The sequence below is a fragment of the Temnothorax americanus genome, unplaced genomic scaffold, assembly GCF_048541705.1.
Source record: "Temnothorax americanus isolate GAGA-0224 unplaced genomic scaffold, ASM4854170v1 Scaffold37, whole genome shotgun sequence".
In the NCBI taxonomy this organism is placed as follows: Eukaryota; Metazoa; Arthropoda; class Insecta; order Hymenoptera; family Formicidae; genus Temnothorax; species Temnothorax americanus.
Genome location: NW_027509515.1, coordinates 1,296,726 through 1,317,477, shown reverse-complemented (window position 1 = coordinate 1,317,477; position 20,752 = coordinate 1,296,726). Strand labels below are relative to the sequence as shown.

The 20,752-nt window shown below is 44.0% G+C and overlaps 1 protein-coding gene and 1 long non-coding RNA gene across 4 annotated transcripts in view; both read left to right on the top strand.

Annotated features, from left to right (window-relative positions):
* Positions 1-20,752, top strand: part of Heph (polypyrimidine tract-binding protein 1 heph) — a 459,111-nt gene that overhangs the window by 100,939 nt on the left and 337,420 nt on the right. Inside the window, exon 1 of one of the 2 annotated variants that reach the window (XM_077414712.1) lies at positions 20,231-20,310. The exons of the other annotated variant lie outside the window; for it this stretch is intronic. The gene's annotated coding sequence lies outside the window, so the exon portion shown is untranslated. Of the gene's footprint in view, positions 1-20,230; positions 20,311-20,752 lie in introns of those variants that run through there. 2 annotated transcript variants of the gene reach the window in all.
* LOC143902021 (uncharacterized) lies at positions 11,567-13,391 on the top strand. 2 transcript variants are annotated; one of them, XR_013258244.1, is made up of 3 exons: positions 11,567-11,796; positions 12,262-12,418; positions 12,900-13,391. It is a non-coding gene; the product is annotated as an uncharacterized LOC143902021 (long non-coding RNA). The 2 variants fall into 2 exon arrangements; XR_013258243.1 differs by having other exon boundaries at positions 12,704-13,391.

Here is a 20,752-nt window from a genome sequence, read left to right as displayed (position 1 = left end):
CCGTGCAAAATCATTGCACGCGTCGACATCCCGTGACGTTACTGACGAGTGACGTTCGTATTTTATTGCCGATTAACACGTCAGAGTCTGGAACTAGCCGAGAACTGATTTTAAAATTCTATGCAAATTGCGGCGGATATACATTTTCGCGCCTGGCGTCACAGGTGCATATACTTTTATAGTTACAACAATCCGTAAGCTCGCTGAATTTTACATTCCGTGCTCGGCATAAATGGCGATGTGAGTCACGCGTCGCCTTTGTAACGTCACCGTTGTACAGCGGCACGATCAAATATGCACGCCTGCATGCATGCAATCGGGTACGTACAAGCGCTTACCGCGTTATCTTCCGCAGGGGTCATCTCTTTCTCTCGCGAGCGGCCCGGGGTGATTCACCGCGCGCGCGAATAACTCCGATTGCTGATCTCTCTCTCTCTCTCTCTCTCTCTCTCTCTCTCTCTCTCTCTCTCACACACACACACACACACACACACACACACTTTTTTTTTTGTGTTTTCGAAAATGGAACTCGTCAGCGTTTCTCTATGTGCCTTTTACGAAAGATTCTACGGCCATCGTGGCAAAAAAACGCTGCTTCCGGTTCGCGGTATTCCATCTGCAAAATGGGTACGCCCGAAGACAGTTCTCGCAAAGATAAAAAACGTAAAAAAATATTGCAATACAATAAGCGAGTTGCAAGCTCGCGTCGGGCCGTAGCACAGCACGCTTGCAGTAAAGTCGCACCTTTGATAGCAAAAAAATTAAAGTTATTAATTTTATATAAGTATCAATAATCGATAGTCAATTTTGTGTTAATAAAAATATTAATTTTGGGACAGGATAGAATAGACTTACTGATACATGTCGTTTCGTAATTTTCGTCGAATAACAAACCCGAGAACGGGCGCCTCGCTTTTTTTTTACATAAGCGATCACCTGAGACTACTTTTACACTCCAATTAAAAGTCATTGTTATTCATTACATATTGCATATTTTGGATTGTTTTACAATTTATCAGTATTTGAAGACAATATGTATACAGATTTACTCAACATTTTTCGAAAAAAGTAAGGAGAAACAAAAAAAAATATTTAAAAAACGAAAGAAGCACATTGAAATTACTGTGATATGAGCTTCATTTTTGCGACACTGGGGTGTTTAAGTAGCCCCAGCGCCCGTTCTCGGGTTAATGATGTCTCGTAGTTTTGATCGGATCTGAAAATTTATGCCCTGGCTGGATTCCCAGTCGGTCCCTTTTCTTGCCGACGTTATCTCGCGCCCGGTTGATCCTCCCGGATCGTTTCCGCGAGCCGGAAACACGCGTTCACGGGGGACGAATAAATTACCGGTAACACGTGAATACTCGGCGACGCGGGGACCGCCGCGCCGCGCTGGCTGAGTCGTGCGAAATCCTCATGCATAATTTTCTACTATATTCTATTCGGACGCGCGTTTACACGCGCGGACGTGCACCAGGGAGAGGAAGAGGTTGCGCGCATTCCCGGCCGTATGTATGTATGTACAATACACCCGTCCGCCGCGTGGGCTGAAAACGCGCGTTGACCCGCGCGCACGCTCTCGCGTGCGTCGTTCAATGCAAATTTTCCGACGCAAAACCCGGTCAACCGCGGTCACGCTGTATGCAAACCTGGGGCTCCGTACCGATGCCGACGTGAGCTAGCCGCCATGCTATAGCCTGTGAATGCTACTATTGCTGATGCTACTGCTACTGCTACTGTTGCTACTGTTGCTGCTGCTGCCGTTACTGCTACTGCTGCTGTTGCTACTACCGCCACAGGTATTGTCGAGAAGCGTGTTTGCGCAGAGACAAAAGCACAATCTACCGGATGCTGAAGTTCCGAATTAGAAAATCGAAAAGTTTTAGACATTATCAAGAAGGAAGGTGAGAGGGGGAAGGGAAGAAAGGGAGAGACGGAGAATTTTGTTTCGATATAATCCACTTTACTCTCGTCATTCCAAGCTCGAATGCTTTTAAAGAGATTTAATCCTTCATTACATCAGCACTTTAATTCGGGTCTAAGAAATTTTATCTCGACACAGCTGGTTACACAATACATCGAATATTAATTTGTATCTCTAGAAGACTCGATGTTGTCTTATCACAAATAATGAGACGACACAATCTCGTTATTTATATTACATTAAAGATAATGTTGCGGAATCTTTTTGCGTTGTCTTTGTTGTTTAAACAATTTCATTGTAATTACCGTCGGAATGTTCCGAGGGTAAAACCGCGAAATCGAGCCCTGTCGGAAGTAGCGACACAACCCCTGGCCCCGTGTGTATACGGCAATGCCACATTGGAAACTGATCAACCGATCGGATATTAGGTATTGAAGTGTTCTCCATCTTGATTACGCGGGGCATTGACGAATAGCGGACACATTTCCGATGGACGTCCCACCTGAGATCAAAGTTAATTCAGGGGTTGTCATGGTAACGTCTGATTTCGAGTATCGTGGATTATCGGGGGGCTATCAATAAAATCTTGATCATGCCAAATGTGCGCGATTATACGCGATCACGGTCGTCCTTCCGGAATGGCATATTTGTGTGCTGTTTTGTTGATGGGCCCCGTTACACACATATTATCACGGTGCACGGATAATTAATTAACATTATCAGGAATATGCGTTAAATTAATTACGAACAATCAATATTTAGAAAGTATTAATTGTATTGTGTGATTCTTTCGATAACGCCGATAACGATAGGCGATCGATTATCAGATCGAAAATGAAATAAAAGCACTTTGTGCTTCAACAAGTTGCTATATAGGAGAACTTTACATAAAATGTTTTTTTTTGCGCGCGCTATTAAATAATTTATATTTAGACAGAACTTGAACTGGCAATGCAAACGCTCATGACTCGCAAATTCTGGAATTGTAAAAAGAATATGAAAATATATATTCTTTTTAGTTTCTGTTGCTTTCGTATTTTATCATATTCAAAATACTTTTTCATTATTGTTTTATATTCATGTCAAAAAATTAAATAGTAATTTTTATATTAATATAATAAGGGCAATAAATACATCAATATCTACCTTCTCTACGAATTCTCGTAGCTGTACCTATGTACAGCTGATGCCATTGACCGCGTCAATGGTCCGCGCTCTGCAATGATGCATCCTAAAATACGTCGTATTCCGAGCGGAGTTGGGTGTATGACCACGATAGCGGTATATAATCGACGATTCGCCATTATTTCGAACTTGAAAGCCTCTGCTCGCGGTATTCTGTAGCCTGAAGCTCGATACTGATTAGTAGAGACCCTGGATTTTGGAATTTCGTATTGTACCAAAAAGTGTTGCTAACTTAAATTGAAGCTGTTATTTCTATTAGCTCCGCAATCACCGAACTTCAATAAACGAATCTTACCGCGGACAGCGAAAATAATCGAAAAGGATTGTTTGTGCATCTAAACATTTTCTCAAAGCTTCTCCTCTGAAATGTTGCGAAATAAATTCAAATAAATTACCGTCAAATCAGTTGTAATAATGATTTTGGCCCAAGAAAACGCTGTTTTACAAAAATTTTCAGCGTTTTTTATATATCTTTCTTTTGCGCATTAAACCTCATGTACGCCTGAGTAAGCCCAACGATAATTCAATTTGCTTTATTTTATCCATGCTTGAGAACGTCATTGCCACGTGTTTACGTTTTTTTCCGTGTCTCCTATCCATCACCGATGTGTGGCGCAGCGTGAAAGCTCGCATATCAAGTCGCGCGTGTATAGCGCGGGATACGAGCGATTCGTCTATCGACCAATATTGTCATATGGGAAATGAACGGCCGTGCGTTGAATAAACATGCGGTCGTCGCCGCCGCCGTCGACCGTATACTTGAAGCTATTCGCGAGCACGCATATGCAAATGACAACGCCCGTCCGCATCCGCGATCGCGCGGAGATCGTCCGCCGCGCTGCGCCGCGGTTTCGCGGTGTCGAATTCCAGATTCCTCGCGAAAAGCCTCGGCAATCAGTTTACAAAGATAATGTTTTTTCGAGTGTGTAACTTTTATGAAGTTTTGCAGATAAAAATCTCTTTCCCTCCGATTTCTATTTTTAAATCGACTAAATAAACGATACGAACGAATGGGAAAGAACGATATCGATCTCGCGAGTAAGAATTAATGTGTAAATAATTAAATAATAAATTACTCACCCATCAAGGTCGCTTCGCCGTTGCCCGATGCCTCGTATAGGCCTCTTCCTTTTCCTTCGAGAGATTCCTACGATTGTTGAGATTCGCACACACTCGCACTCGCTCAATTTACCGTAACACAACATTCGAGGAAACGCGGTTAATTACGATCGCGCGCTAACTAATTATCAAGATACGACGATTGCGCGACATTTCATACGGTATTCCGAAATTAAGATTAATTAAGATGCGAAGATTAACCGTGGCACGCTTTGTCGGTGCATGAAAACGGGACTTCAATGCATGGAATGTGTTCGTCGTGTAAGTCATCTCGACTCGTGGCAGAATTTTGAATATCTTATCATTATTACAATAAATGCTTATATTTTCCCCATTGTTAGGATATCATCCAATTTGCAGTCAAAGTACTGCCACATCAAAATTGTACCTCTGAATATGGTTAAAGAAAAGAAATAAACTCCCAGTCAGTTCGTCAGCCTTAAAGATATTTACAGTGAATTATAAAATAAGTAAATGCCCAATGCTTATTCAATGCTTATTCAATACTACAAACTAATTAATAAATTGTCGATATGGCGAGCTCCGTAATCTTTGATTCTCGAATCACTTATTCGATGACGCTCATTCCGCGCTCTCAATCCGGAAACAGTAACAAAATCTGCACATGTAAATCTCGATGGCTCAAGGTATTAGTAGAGAGATTTATGAACCCAAGTGTCGCTAAGCAAGCAATTATCGCGTATAAGTATCACGAAATTGATGATTTCTGTTCTGTATCGCCTCGATCTCTGCTTCGAATGAATCATCACGTAAGATGTATGCTCTGATAAAGAGTCGTCGCTTATTACGAATTATTGATTACGCGACCAATAAATGGCTTTTATTATAATAATTGTGTAAGGATATAATAGCGTTCTGGCATTCTCAAATTCTTGTTATCGCATCTCGAGGGATAACGCGACGATCAAGACGGAGCGGCACGCGCCACGTCTATATCCAGTTCGCTTGTCGGCACTCGAATGGTAGCGCGGCGACCTTGTGTACGGAGCGATGAGCTTTACACAATGTTACGTTATAAAAACAAACATCAAGTCCACGCGCCATCTGACTTGTAATCGTCCCGAAATATTTAATTTTCTGCAAAATTCGCATCGAATATTTAGTTTTATTAAATAATCCTGAAAATTAATGAAAATTAATGGAAATTAATGAATTTTTGATTGGAATTATTCGTTTAAGTTTTTCTTATGTGTGGGTATTGTATTTTTTTTAAATAGATTTTAATTTGTGCTGCAATATCTGCAGACTTTGTTTTTAATTTCGTAAAGAAATTAACATCGCAAATTTTCTTATAATTTGTTGATTAATATGAGCGTTAAAACGTAAGACGATGTATATTCCTGTCTTACGTATAGGAATCTCAAGGAGGAGAGCGTCTTTTGGACGCCAATTTGAGGAAGCTTAGGAACATATTGATGCAGAGCCAAATAGAGCTTCGTAGCATTTCGCCAAGATATTCTGTAAGCATCGGCTCGTAATGGCCGATGCGACATTTACGATGCACATACACTGGCGTTATGGCAGTCTGTCCCAAGATACGTATAGATTAGACGTATCGCTAAACTGCGCCGTCGTTCTAGGAATGCGACTGTTTCAAACGCCGATTATTTTCACAGACGGACTAACGGATGCCAGATGGGTTTGCCGGATTACGATAGCATTGAATATTCCCCGTATATTCGTAATATGCACTAACAAATAAATGTGCCGGTTGTAAAAACGTTTGCATCGCCACGTTGTAATATTGAGTGAATAATAATCGCGGATATAATCATCGTGACGCAGGTATTTCGATGACAGCTATAAACTTGTTTATCATCGCGATAATTATGCAAAATATTATGCGACATTATTTTGGAGGCCAGGTTTATTAATTATATCTGCTTTAAAGGGGGATATTGCGAAAATTATTGAAATTATATAAAATATGTTTTATTACTTTATCCGATCGAACGAAAAATTGTGCTGTCACGGTATCGCGTGCAAACAAGAAGAGGAGAGGGGAAGGGAGGCTCGGAAAATCGACGGTGGCGAAGGTTCGAAGAGTGTGGAAGTTCAATAAACGAACCTATTCAGCACTTATCTCGCGCAACTTGTAGACACATCGAGTCGCACAATACGGCCCGCTGTTTCTATGGGGGAGGGCACATAGGTGCCGGTCTCTCGGCGGGTACAGCGAGTCCCAATGGGTGCACGTATGCGCGAAGCTCTGCCTCGCTTGCCTCCTCTATTCATTCGTAGAACCGGCGGAATGCTCGTTCCGCGATATAAACCGAAGTCGGGGTTCTCAACTCACGAGGAAAGCAAACAGTTTTAACAAATAATGAATAAACATAAGGGGAATCTCGAGTTTCAGGTTGACTCCCACCCAATTCGTTCATCTTGTCGTGACAGACTTGCTTAAAACTACAAAACATCTGTCTACATTGTAGTTGACGATTTTACAGTCATTTTGATAAACATCGTTTATTTTAATATTTACCGGCGGGCTTGCAAGTTTCACAGTTACGAGCGGATATCCATTTTGGCTCAGACAGAGGGTTAATTACGCGTGATTATAATTAGACTTAATGACTCGCGTGAACACATCCAGAAGATTCGTCCGCTATCTCCGCGGGAATGAAGTGACGGTGTCATTAGCGGCGGTCGGATAGATGTATAAAACGCCGCGAGAAATGGCCATCCCTGACGGAGCGCGTCCGTGTGCCGCTTCCGAGAGCGCGGCTGTGGAAGTGCGTGCCCCGCGCGATTCGCCCGCGATACGCATTATTATCGCTAATGTATGCGGCTCGCGTGCACGCGAACTTACACCATCAGCGAAGTCGGTTATCAATCATCGTTGAAGAAGGGGAATATACGTGCCAACAATGTCGAACAATGGGTATTCCCAGTCTGTACCGTGCACAATATCGACGTTGCTCGCTCGCCGCGAATTCAGCAAGTGTTTTCGAATGTTGTCGGCGCGTAAGCTTTTTGCAACGGCGGGACGTTTGTTTTGCCCGTTAGTATTCAAACGCATTGGAAATTACATTTGTATCTTTTGTTCTTTTCTTTTTTTTTTTAATTCCATTCCCTCGTTTCTTTCTCGCGCGCGAGCCCGGGCGATCGTCCGCGCTTTTTGTTCCTCCCGCCGCGTTGTAAAATACGCTCAGACGCGAAGGATAAAATTTCCGCACTTGCGGCGAGATAATTTAATTTGCCTTTACGGTCGACGATGTCGGTGTGGGGGAGAGAGAGAGAGAGAAAGAAAGAAAGCGAGAGAAAAAAAACAGTCGTTTGTGGCGCACCGCGCGCGCCACCTTCGAGTGGCGTAATTTCTGCGATACACGAGAAACGAATTTTTTTGAAAGTCGTCTTTTCGCCGCAATCGGAATCATTTGGACGGCTTGGACGCGTTTCCGCGTGTTTTCTACGACCCACCCCGCGAGCGTATAAGCTGTCGGCGAAAATCATTTCGGGGGAACGTTTGGCGCTGGAAATTGGCGAGGTGTCCCGATATACACAGGCCCGATAAGGTCTCACAAATTCGCCTTTTGCCGCGCGGTTCTAAAAGAGCCGTGCGGTACGTTAGCGTAATCGATATTACCATCTACCACGATTCGCCATTAACGTAATTACGGGCCTCCATCGTAAAGCCAGGCAGACCAACGTTGATCAAATTTCCAATATTCGAAACATTATACCTTCCGATCGGATTACCGTGTCGCGTAGATTTGGAATTACGAGAATTGATTCGCTAACGAATAGATTCGCCTGCAGGTATCCATATTTTGGAAATATGCAATGCTCGCTGGTCAAGCTTGCCTGGGAAATTGAGTTTTGTTTAGAATCGCGTCAAAGGGAGAGAGCCACGCGCATAAACGTAAATCGGTTAACAGTTATTAAATCAAAAATTTCAAAGTTTATCCTCGTAACAGGAATGAAAGGAGGGTAAAACGTGAAATTTGTAAAATGAGTTTTAATTGGACGTTCCTCCGGGGCGTTCCTCCTCCTGGAAAATGAAGGAAAGTAATTTTGATTTCGTTGCGGCGAGACACCTAACCCGCCGGCCGTAAAGATTCACCTCGCGAACAAGTTCCTTCGTGTAAGTCCGAATCTTTCCGTGAGAAAAGTCTCGCCGCATCATTTCGGTCCCGCAATCCCCGTTTCGTTTCGATGCGAACACCGTAAATTTAGCTACGTAAATCTCATTTGCAAAATTGTGCAAATGTCACGGTTGCATGCAGGGAGCGCATTTGCGGACTTTATCGAATTATCGAACGACGTAGTTTGTCACCTGAGAAAGTTTTGTTATATAATAAAATTAAATACGATCGATATTCTCGAGTCGTACACGACGAAATTCGAGAAATCACGCTTACGAACACTATATATACGTTCGACGGACGGATTGCGTGTGCGGGTGAGGCAGCAAGTGAAACCCACTGTAATCTTGGAATCTGGATTTTCGTGCCACGGATTTCGCGGCCACCGGAGTGACCGCAAGGCCTGAAGAATGATCGCTCCTTAAATTCGCGTCGACGAACGGAGGGGGTGGAACGATCGTTCTTTGTCCGCTTTCGCTGCAGCGCCCTTCCCCCTCTTTCCCCGCGCCATTAATTAACGCTGGATTAATAACGGTAATGTAACCACACCTGCCGCACGCACTACGTTTAAAGCGTGATGCATGATTTCGGAGCTTTCCCCCCGCGCTCCATTCTCGCGTAGGAGATTTATCCGCGAAAAAAACAGTGCTCCGATGGAGGCGGTGCGGTGTGCGAAAAGAAGAATACCTACAGCAGACATAGGAAAGTATATAACGGTCTGGGATTCTATCTGGCGAACGATATTTATTGATTCGCTTAAAAGCACGGCCGCGTGCCTATATGCCTGTATATTTAGATCGTGCTATTCTCCACTTAGAACCATTTATTTTTCTTTTAACGTGTCGTCGGGGAGGGAAAAAAAACGAGAGCGCACGGGATACCGGGGTGGCAGGCGACTTTAAGGTCACGCGATATTGTCGATACGTGTACTCCGCGCGTGAGACAACGGCGAGGTGATGGCCGACACGAGGGTCGATGCGATAATATTGGTCGTTTTACTCTTTACTCTATCGACACAAATTGCATCGTCATTACCCGCCGTAATGTTATCATTTGCGTCGAAGCTCGACATTGCAGCTTTGTAAGTCGTTGTAAGTGCATTTTGTATTCCGCACGGTAAAAATTTCCACGTCGCGTAACGACTTTCGTTTTCCACTTACCATTCCACGTAGGTCGTTCCATTTCCATCGTCACTTCCCGATAGGTTCCTTCAATTCCTTTCAATAAGGAAAGACGGACGTGGAATTCATCGAGGAATATTAATAGTGAGAAAGAAATACGCGGCCAGCGATATTCTTTGTATCTCTCTCTTTTTTTTGTAGCCTTATTGTTACTATTACATTCGGTAACGATCTCATTACTAAGGACGTTTATAGCTATCGTTTTTAAACGAAAAAGACCCGGACGCGACCTTCCTTCAGCCAATAGAGCGTGATATATCGCGTCCAAGTTTTAATGAAGGCTATCTAATTCCGCCATCTGCGCGGGATAAAAATTAAAACTTGTACCGAAACGTCAGGACGGCTATAATCGAATTGTCGTGGAAAAGTTTCAGCTTTCGCACCGTAACTAGATTTATTTCGCGGAATATCCGTGACTAAGGGCGCCGATATATGATTCAATTTAATATCCGCGGCGAGATATCCAATTTAAATCGTAACGTACATACGGATTAAAACGAACATATTGCCTGCGAAAAATTGCGTTCCCTGCCCGCCGACGGCCCCGGCCGCCGCGTCGCGGCGGGCAACACACTCGTGACTGTTTACGAAAGAAAAAAGGAGAAAGAACGCAAAAAGCTTGTTATCGCCGCGTGCAACCGAGTTCGTGATTAATTCGCGCCGTAAATGATACGCCGCGCTTTTTAAAAACATAATCTGCGAACCCCTCTGCGCCGCGCGCTCTGGATTTCGTGCTTGTCGTAGCTTTTGAAAGACACCTACGGCGAGCTTAACGCGAGCTGCACTTCACACGGAAGGGGGGGGGTGGGGGCTATTTTATTTGCGCGTGACACGGTTTTATCGCGAATAAAATTACCGGCAACAGTAATTGTTCGGATACTACTTGTCTTCCGTTTTTTTTGCCCAGTTTCTTCATATCACCAGAGCGTTTTCCCAGTTTTCCGGACAAATTTTCAGGATGCGTTTCAATTTCCGGGCAATGAGGCGCGAGATACGCGGGGATCTCGAATCTGCCTGCTATACAACTTCACGGTTGTTTATGCGTCTGCAGGGTCAAAGCGTCAAAATACACGGAAACGTTCCTAGTAGGCGGTGTTTGAACGGCGCGAAGTTTTGGCAAAATCGTTATGTCGGTAAGTCAAACAGCGACCGAGCACGAAGCCGTCGGGTCGTGGTTGGGTGAAGTTGGCGATGGTCCCAGCTTACGTTTTCGCAGATAGAGATAGAGATAGGCGGGTGGGTAGATATGTATTACACGCGGAAGAGAGAGGAACGGAGAAAGAGAGACAGAGAGAGAGAGAGAGAGAGAGAGAGAGGGAAGCGAAATGCGAAGCGCCGAGGATCCGAAGCCAGATTCTAGGACCGCGCTTTAGTAAGAGATTCTGACGTGGTGGTTAATTAACTCGCTATACTGCGGCAAGCTACGTGGGATTGACTTGTCTGCAGCAATTAACGCTCCCGTAGTTTCCGCAAAAATAGCTTTTCGCAGCGTGCAATTTATGGCGCGCTCACGTGCGCGACTGCGCGACACTCGATAGATCATTCGCGAGTCATCGCGGGTAACAGGATACCATGGACAAGCGGTAGGGAAATTTTAACGTAAAACCATTTAGGACGAAATTTCAAGTGTTACCGGTCAACCGACGAACGCTGGTCGATTAGTAAATCGGCTAGCTGATGTCTGGTCGACAGAATTAGAAATGACTGAAATGGTGCCAACCCGTCTTTTTTGCTTTGAGCACCGTCACCGACGGTGTCAGATTGTCATTATCTTTCACTGTGAATTATTGTTTGGCCAAGACGGTAACGCGGCCCGTTCAGATTTCATATGGCATCGCAGACAAAACACCGATCGTTTTCGAGAACAGCAGTTAATAATATTGAAAGGAGAGCGCGCGAATTAAAGTGTTAAATTTCACGGATTAAAGCATTAAATATGCAGTAATAGCAGGATAATGGATTACTGACAATGAGTGATGTGTCAAGTTTCATTATCTTGAAGCTTGGAGTTTATTGTATTTGATCCCGATACTTTTTATAATATTCATATATCGATTTTATTGTGTCAAAACAGCGCGTGTTGTCCATGAAACGTATAGAAGCAACGTATAAAGAAAGGCAGAGTGTAAGTAGAGGGTCAGACAAACGAGTCGATTAATTAATCAGGAGACGCCCAGCAGATGCTGCGATACCGTGGAGACGCAAGACCGCGAGAAAGGCTGAAGAGGAAAGAGAGCAAACGAAAGTGGCGGCAGTCGCAACAATAAGCGTAATATTTACAGTTCAGTATCGGTATACATACATCTCGGAAATATTCGAATCAGTTACACTAATTAACGAGAAATGCATAAAAATAAGTTGTTCTTTGTTTTTTGTCATTTTTTCGTAATTATTCCGTTGACATGAATTTTAAATTAATCATTTAAAAGTTTTAATCCTAAGTCCGAAAAATGATTGGGACTACTCGATCTGAATCGACGGTCATGGTTCGAACAAATGTTGATAAAAAGGAATACGTTTGTTCTAAATTTATGAATATTATGAGGAACATTAATATGGCGATGAAAATAAAAAGGAGTACATTTTTGTATTCACGATAGGATCTCCAAAAAATCGGGGAATTTTTTGCCGTTTCGGTTTTGTTGAAATACGCCACTGGGCTGCGGCAATTTGAGCCTCTAACGCCGACGTCGCGATGTTCTTAGCGAGCAAGAGAGCGTCATTACTTAATTTAGATTAATTTCAGTTCCCCTTGCTTCTGACTCGTCGCTGGCGCAACTCAGCCGTCTCGCAAACGTTTCTCGAAAAATTTACGAAGCGACCGGCGCGCCGCAGAGAATAATATTAAAGACGTTTCATTTGACGATTCGTGACGAATGTCCGTAATATGGTAACGTCATTCGGTACGTATATAGAACTTTTTCCAAATAACACAACAGGGGTATTCAAATAAGTTAAAGTTTAACGGTTTGACAGGTTATGTCGGGTTAATGTCGGGTAAAAAGTTAATTTTTAAACTTTTAATCCAAAAATTAATGTGATAGGTTAATGAGTCACTTGTGTATTTTGCATAACCTTAAAAAGTAGCGCGCCCAAAGTTAATTAATTAACTTTTTACTCGACCTTAACCCGACATAACCTGTCAAACCGTTAAACTTTAACTTATTTGAATACCCCTATTGTTTCAGTTAAATTACAAGACGTAATGTTAATTTAACTCAACGGCCGGGTAAAGGCCTTGAAATTTGTATGCACGCACATCCATCTTCATATGCGGCGTATAAAGCATCGATATTTCATCGGCTATAAATATCATCGGCGAACACACACCGGCATCCGTTGTGAAGCTTATATAGCGCGTTAAATAAAAGAACATATACGCAGGAAACGGACATCCGATAAATCGTTGAATGTTAAAACCTGTCAGTGGAAAGATGCGCGGGTCAGATATTTCTTAACGTTAACGCGCCCTAAATTTCGCGCTCTTGCATATGACGCTACAATCACATACGCGGGTTTGTTGCTATTGCGCGATCGCGGGACGATTAACGTGACAGACATTGTAGTAAAATGTAATCCAGTCCACAAGAGTTTAGTGGATATAAACCTGTCCTCTGCCCTTCCTCTAACAAGGAATGTACTCTGAATGTGACGATAAAGTGACCAGGCGTGTATGATATAGAGCGAATATCTCATTCGCACTGTATGTACAACATACCGGTTAAGACAAGTCTCGTTCTCGAATTCAGGTTCACGGTTACCCGATCTGGATAACCGATAACGCTGAGTCCAGTCGACTCGCCTAATCGCTCGCGTTTCGCTTCGATTACTTTCGCCGAAGCAAGCACGCGACTCGAACGGTATCATTATGTTCTAAGCTTACTTTCGCTCGAAATGATTATATTATTCCCCTGACGAAATAATTAATTGAAATTCTTTAAAAATATCTTTATAACGCTGTAAATAATTAGGTATTAACATATCTATTTTTTTTTTAATTTTTGTTGTTGCATTTTTATGAATACGTTGAAAGCACTGTTTTTAATAAAAATTGTTGTTGCATTTTTATAAATACATTGAAAGCACTGTTTCTGATAAAAATTTGCATTAAATTGCGTTTATTTAGACTAAAAAAATATTTATCTTTAAAGGATTCTCTGTGAAGAATATTTGTATAAGTATCAAATTCCAAAAATTATTAACGTTGTTTAGTTACAGATTTAAATTTCTATTTTATTTGATAAATCCACGTACGTTGCACACTGCGATGAAACGTTTATTTTATATGTATATATGTAACCTCGTATGTAACGTATATCTCGTGTAGAAATAGACGGTAGAAACTCTACGCGACTTTACGGTCTCGCTAAACGGGTGATTGATTTATAATCATCTAGTTAAGATAGATTTTTCCGGGACCGGCCGCGTGAGAAGTGTAATCGCTCGCTCGGGTAAGCATTTCTAGCTGTTCTTCCAAATGATGAACGACGCCAGTTGTGCCAAGTGAGTGTCGCCTACATTAAGACAATTCGCGCGATTGCAGGGGTGTTCTCGTCAAGTTTCAAGACTTCTCCGTCTTCTCCGTGATTCTCAAAGAAATTCCAAACAAAGTCCCAGTCACGAGAGAATCTTTATGGTTTCGATAAAGTTTTCGCGCCGATAACGCTTTAGAACGTAATAGTGCACAACAATTTGGGATTAATTAAGTTGGAGTTGTGCTTAAAGACGAAAGTCAGAATCCTAAGATCGGACGAACTCTCGTCCGGGATTCAGTAGCAACGTGGACGACGCGTTGCAGCGGGGTAACCGAGACCCATAAGTCTTCGTCGAGACTTTACGGCGGCGCGAAAAGGCTTCTTGGTCAAACGGCGGCCGCGATAAATCTTAATTCGCACGTTGAAACGCGGCATTTAGTGTTCCACGCCAGGTGAGATATGGCCCACCACTCGCTGTCTCTCTTTTCCGCGTCGCGAGTGCTGTTTTGGGATTTGAAGCTGCAAAATACACCGACGGAAAATTCATGAGAGAGAAAGAGAGAGAACTCGTATCTTCTCTTTCTCTCTCTCACTCCTCTCTCTCTCTCTCTCTCTCTCTCTCTCTTCTTCCCACGACCTCATTTGCGTACTTTATTACCGGGCGACATCGATGAAAACGCTTTATTTCCGTTGGATGGCTCGATAGGGTATTCTCAGCCTTGAATCAGCTGATTATGATATGAGTCACCATTCTATCGACTTTACTAATGTACGTGAGGATTTAGATTTGCTTGAATTCTCACTAAAGCATTTTATGGTGAATCTCGGACGATATGCCGATATCCAATGTCAATTTTGAGACATTTTCTGCATTTGTATATTTACTCTTTTAATAAAATTTTAAGAGTTTCCATTAAGACCTAGCCAGAAATGATTAGTCAAATCGAATAAGTCGATTTGATGTCGATGCGTCAATGATTGGTTGATTGATATTTTTGTCATCTTCTGACCTCGTCATTATGAATATTTCTACACTAAGAAAAAAAAATTTTTAACGAAATAAATAGGAGAAACGGTTGTCACTATTTTTTTCGGTGCCGATTTTTAACAACAAAACAAATAATTTTAGTAAAATGTGGTATACCGTTGTAAAGAGTGAACCCTTGGCTGCAAAATTTATACGGACATTTTTGGTCTATGTCGCTTTGTTCAACTGGTATAGATGAGTGAAAATGACAAAGGTGCAAAAATTGAAATGTCAAAATTGTCGGGGCGGAGTCGTCACTCCATTCTCGGACTGAACTTTAAATGATAATTTATAATTCCGATCATTGAAAAATGATAGGATACATTTTATTAATTATTTTTTTAATAGAAAAACCCAACTTTCTTCGCTTTAAAGATGACGTCTTAGAAAATGTTTTATCGAATCAAAATAACACTTATAATAAAAGATTAAAAAAAAAAAAAAAAAAGATTTTGTGTCTGTGCCAGTCCTATATCAAATTGATGCAAAATCGAAAAGCACAGTATTATACGTATATATACTGTGTATTCAATGTAGAATTGGGGAGGGGGGGATAAAAAAACAATAGAAATTTAATAGAAATATTCACAACTACTCAATTAAATATAAAAACAATTACGATGAGGTCAAAGGTATTCGACAGCGATCATCGACACATCGATATCGAATCGATTCGACTAATCATTTCTGGCTGGGGACTGAGAAAAAATATATTTTATCTTAAAATATTTTTCTGGTAGGCGTTACATCTCGTTCTAATAAAATGTATCTGCACAAATATTCATAGAATAAGATGCTGAGAAATTTGTTTATTCAAGATTTACATGTCCTTTTATTTTTATTCCGGAAATGAGAGCGATGGACGACCTTGAGTATATAGCGTGATATCGTGGACGGTTCGATAAAATAAAAGACAATTTGAAATAATCGTTGCGCCATTAAAAAAATTAAATTGTGGTTATTTTCTTCCTAAACGATCACGACAGTTTCTTTCTAGAACAAACGTTTAATTTACTCATCATTTGATGGAATCGACTTCTGCAGCCTTGATAAAATAATAATCGTAAAGTCGTATCGATTAATAGCAGGAAACGAGGATACATTACAATCGGCTCCGTAACAAATATAAAGTATAATTGCCTTCGATGATGGCGATACATGATAAATATTTCTACGTAAACAGGACGGTAATAACCACATTACGCGAGAAATCGATAAACAATATTTTCACGCTTATAAGCACGAGAAAAAGAAACGTGGCGCGCCATGGAACTTGTATAAATTTCTCTCGCTATATAAGGATATTCCGAGGACAAACCCTAGACTCGAGGACGTCAAATCGAATTAAACCGAATTAGCGATTCGCCAAATATTGAATTATGCTAAATCGGTATTGGCACAATTGAATTTGAACGTGAAGTGAAACGATTCCAGAATTCGTGGTGAACGCGGATTGTCGGGTGACCCAGAATCCAAATCCATTCTTCCGCAAGTTCGCAAATCAGCTGACTTTATCGTGATAAATCCGCGATAAAACATTCCCTGTCCGTCCCTGATGCGTCTTTATCCGGTACCACTCTATTCCCGACGATGAATTGGGTTTTCGAGCCGAGAGCAAGCCCAAACAGGGGAAGGTAAGCCGGCGCGCGCTCCCTTCGCTCCTCAGACTTCGCCCAAGGGCTCGTGTATCCCTCGTCGAAATGGAAAGTAACGATCTGACCCCGTCCCAAGAGAGAACGACGAACCCTCCGTCCTGCGGTATCCTACATTTTTAAACGTGGTCTTAAGACCTCTCTCTCCCCGCGCTCGTACGTGCCTCCGCGCTGATGCATATAGAGGCCCAGGGATGGGGACGACACGTAGATATATATACAAACCCGTTCACGTGCACGTCCGCTGGTGCACAGGGGCCCGATTCTCTATCGACAAACGTATGCGTAAACTCTGCTCTAATAGAAAAGCTGCAAGCTTATTGGCTAAAAACTGTGCGATAGAGCCAATCGATTTGCAGCCTTTCTGTTAGAGCAGAGTTTGCGCATACGTTTCTCGTTAGAAAATCGGGCCCCAGGTGAGCGTGCAATCGCTCGCGTCGCGAGTACACGCGCAAAAGATGGCTCGTTCTCGTCCTTTGTGCGAGCATGGGATCCTGTGGGTACGTTCCCATGCAAATATACAGGGCCGCACGATCCACCGCTTCCTTTGTCCGGCCCGACGCCAGCCGTCCCGCCACTCCCGCCACATTCGCGTCCATATCGCACCTTCGGAACGCGACTGACGTCTCGAAATACCTGTTGTTCGTGGAGAGAGTAACTGACACCTCGCGCCGTACGTTCTGACAGAAAACTTCGTCAAGTTAATTCCGAGGGCCCATTAGCTTCTCGATATATATAACTTTCGGGCTTTTCTTATTTTAATCACCTCCTCCTCTAGTTCGACGTGTGACATAATTGTACGTATAAATGTTGCAGCGAAGCAATGCTGAGCGATACAGCTATTTATAAACAAACACGTATCATGCTTAAGCGCAAGTGACTCGCTTGACAGCTGATAATAATTCAATTCCGTGGAGTCATGTTTACGCAATCTTTACAAAAGTACGCTTCTCGTAAGCATTCGCGAGTGTTTTTTGAATCGCGCCTTGCACAATAACGTCGGGATTTTACGTGCGCTTAATGAATGAATTTCACTGATTAGTCGGCTGATACATGATACGGCCGGTTTACGGTCGCTTCTCGCACGATAGAGACGATTTCGTTGTAGAGTTTCGTTTGATGCGCTCCCACGGTTACGATTCGTTTCCCACCTCCTCCGCGCGTGTGTGCGCGTCACGTACTAATCTGCAGAATTGCGATGCGCGAGAGATATCATATCATAGGTACCACACGTTCAATACTTTCACACTTCGGGAATTAATCCTGACGTGTGCACGACACGTGACGAGACGTGATTGAAACGTTCGGCTCTGAGAGTCAAAAGCGTGATCGAGCAATTTGAAGTAATCGAGGAGTGAAAGTGAAATTGACATTGCTTCATTACACAGAAATGGAAACTCTCATGACGAAATTCTTATCGCGTCGAGATTTTGAGGAACAACAATGACTACACGCGTTACGAGTTTTATGAAAAAAAAAAAGACCTATCTCTCGAATAGGTTGCGTGATGCAACAATTCGGACTACGCGCGATCTATTTCGCCAAAGTATCGAATGTTCCTCGTTGTGCGTGCCGAGGGCAGGAGGAGGGAAGGGAAACTCCTCTCGATTGCCGACAGATCGAAGCATTTATTCCCGCTTGGATTCTCGAGGGCATCTAATAGGGGCATCGGTCCAAGCCCCTCTCGGGATCCGTTGTCAAAAATACGCAGGTCCGCCGCTAAAAATACCTCCACGGGCGAAAGTGTATGTACAGGGGGCAGGGGGGAAGAGGGCGGAAGAGGGGGAGTGGGGGGACCCGGTATCGAGTAACACACATCGCGCATCTCCGAAAAATACTCCCCGGCATTCAAACGTAAAAAGTGAAGCGCGGCAATCCGGTTTTCTCGCTCGGTCCCGCCGTCCCCCGCTGGCAAACGGACGAGAGGGAGGAGAGAGGGACCGCATCCGGAAAGCTGGTCGTATGAGGAGGTCCTTTATGCGCACCGATCGCAGACGGTCGAGGGCCCTTCTCTGCGCCCTTCCCTTCCCGTCCCTTCTTTTCCCTCCTCTGTTCTGGACAGGCCCTGGCAGGCACTCTCTTCCCTTCACACAACTGCCGTCCGACACAAAGCTTCGTTTCTCCGCGATGTACAAGCAGTACAAGGTCTCTCCCGTTCATTTCCCCGGACACCCGGTGTCCATCCCCCCTTCGCCCCCTCCGTCTTTTGCCACCCTTCCGTGCTCATCTCTCTCGTCGCTTTTTCACGGCGCGTGCTATCCTCGTTTCGCAGACTCGTTTTCTTCCTCGGGGCCCCATTCCGGCGTCTCCCCGCCCCCTCCGTCTCTTACCTTGCCGAGTCACGTATTCTTTTCGCTTTTCGCCCGTGTGATCAGGACGATCGCAGGATGCGCGCGTATATACCGGGTGAGACGCGCGCGCAAAGCGGAATTCCCTCTGCTACGTGTTCTTTGTTCGCGATGGAGAATCGAACAGAAGTACCGAGAGTACCGAGATCCGCGGCGCATGGTCGATTTAAATAACAATGAGTAATTCCAAGAGGATTCTAAGGGAATTATGAAGCCATTATCTATTTTTATATGTATATGAACAACATCGAGGAATTGTGTACAATTTTTGTGATATTAAAAGTATACCTTGCGGTCTTTCTTTCGTGGTTTCTTTCAAAGATTAATAGCTGTCTTTTTGTGTAAGCAACCCATAAAAAGTTCTTTTCACGTGTTTCACCTTTAAATATATTACAATAAAAACGACAGGAATTCTGGATTATTTTCGGTGGCCATCATGAATAACGCATCGAACACGCGTAATTCTCGCCGGATACGTCAACTATTTTCGAACGATAGAATATTACTTCGCTGAAAATAAAATCGAAATTTGGATTATGCAAATACAAACAGGATCCGTATTATGCAAATACAGTCAAGATGTGTGCTATGCAAACTCGTATTATGCAAATGCCCTCGGCGGAACATTTATTTTCACTTTCCTAACGGGGCGGGGAAGCATTCTACCCGAGAGTTTACGCATTACACCTACAACATTGCGCGACGATTATTTACCGCGCGTTACGACGAATTAAATTGCAACGGGGCGCGCTCGCGCGTTGCATTAACGGCCGCGCGTTCATATAACCGCCATTACAAAATCGTTCCGTCGGGGGAGCCGAAGGGTGAATAGCGCGTAATCGTCAACAAATATCGTGGACACCCCGTATACACCCTGACGCGCCTCCTACGTCGTTCGCCGACACATCGCAGCGGCAGCCGGCAGCGACGGCGGCAACGGCAACGGCAAACGGCAACGGCAACGGCAACGGCGGCATCAGCGGCGACGGCGGCGATCGGCGATACAGCCGCGCCGAGCCCCGGCAGAGCGACGAAGATGACGTTCACGGCCGCGTGGGAAGCGCGAGCGAGATCGTGGCGGATCGAGCCGCGTCGGCTGTTGCCGGCTGGCGAGCCTCCCCCCTCCCGCCCCGCCCCTCCCGACCGATCCCATCCCACGGAAGCCTACGTTCCCCCTCTACCGCCACCGCCTGGAGCGTCAGTCGCCCCGCGTCCCTCTGCCGAGACGGAGTCGTTGTGTCGCTCCCCACTCGCGCAACCCCGCGCCGCACCTAGCCCACACTCGGCTACACGGTGAGTCTGCCCCCCCCTTTCCTCCCTTCCTCTCCTCTCCATCCTCTCCGTGCCAAACCTTCTCCCGCTCGCTCGTCGCCGCGTCTCCAAAGCGTGTCCCCCTCGCAGCTACGTTTCTCATGGCGCGCCACGATTCGTAGCGAAGTTTTTAACGTCGTCTCTCTCTCTCTCTTTCTCTCTCTCTCTCTCTCTCTCTCTTTCTCTCTCTCTCTCTCTCTTTCTTTCTCTGTTTCTTCGTGCGTAATTTTTCGCCGAATTCATCGCGCGTACGCGACACGCGTTTTCGTGGTCGTGCGTCCGGAGTTTCTAACCGGCGTATTCGGGAAATCCCCTCCCCTTCACTCTTTGCTCGCTCTTTCTCTTTCCCCGAAGCGCGCGTTTCGTCTTTGTCGCTCGTACGGCGCTTCGCAGTACTTCGCACCTCCTTGTTTGTTTTCCTTCT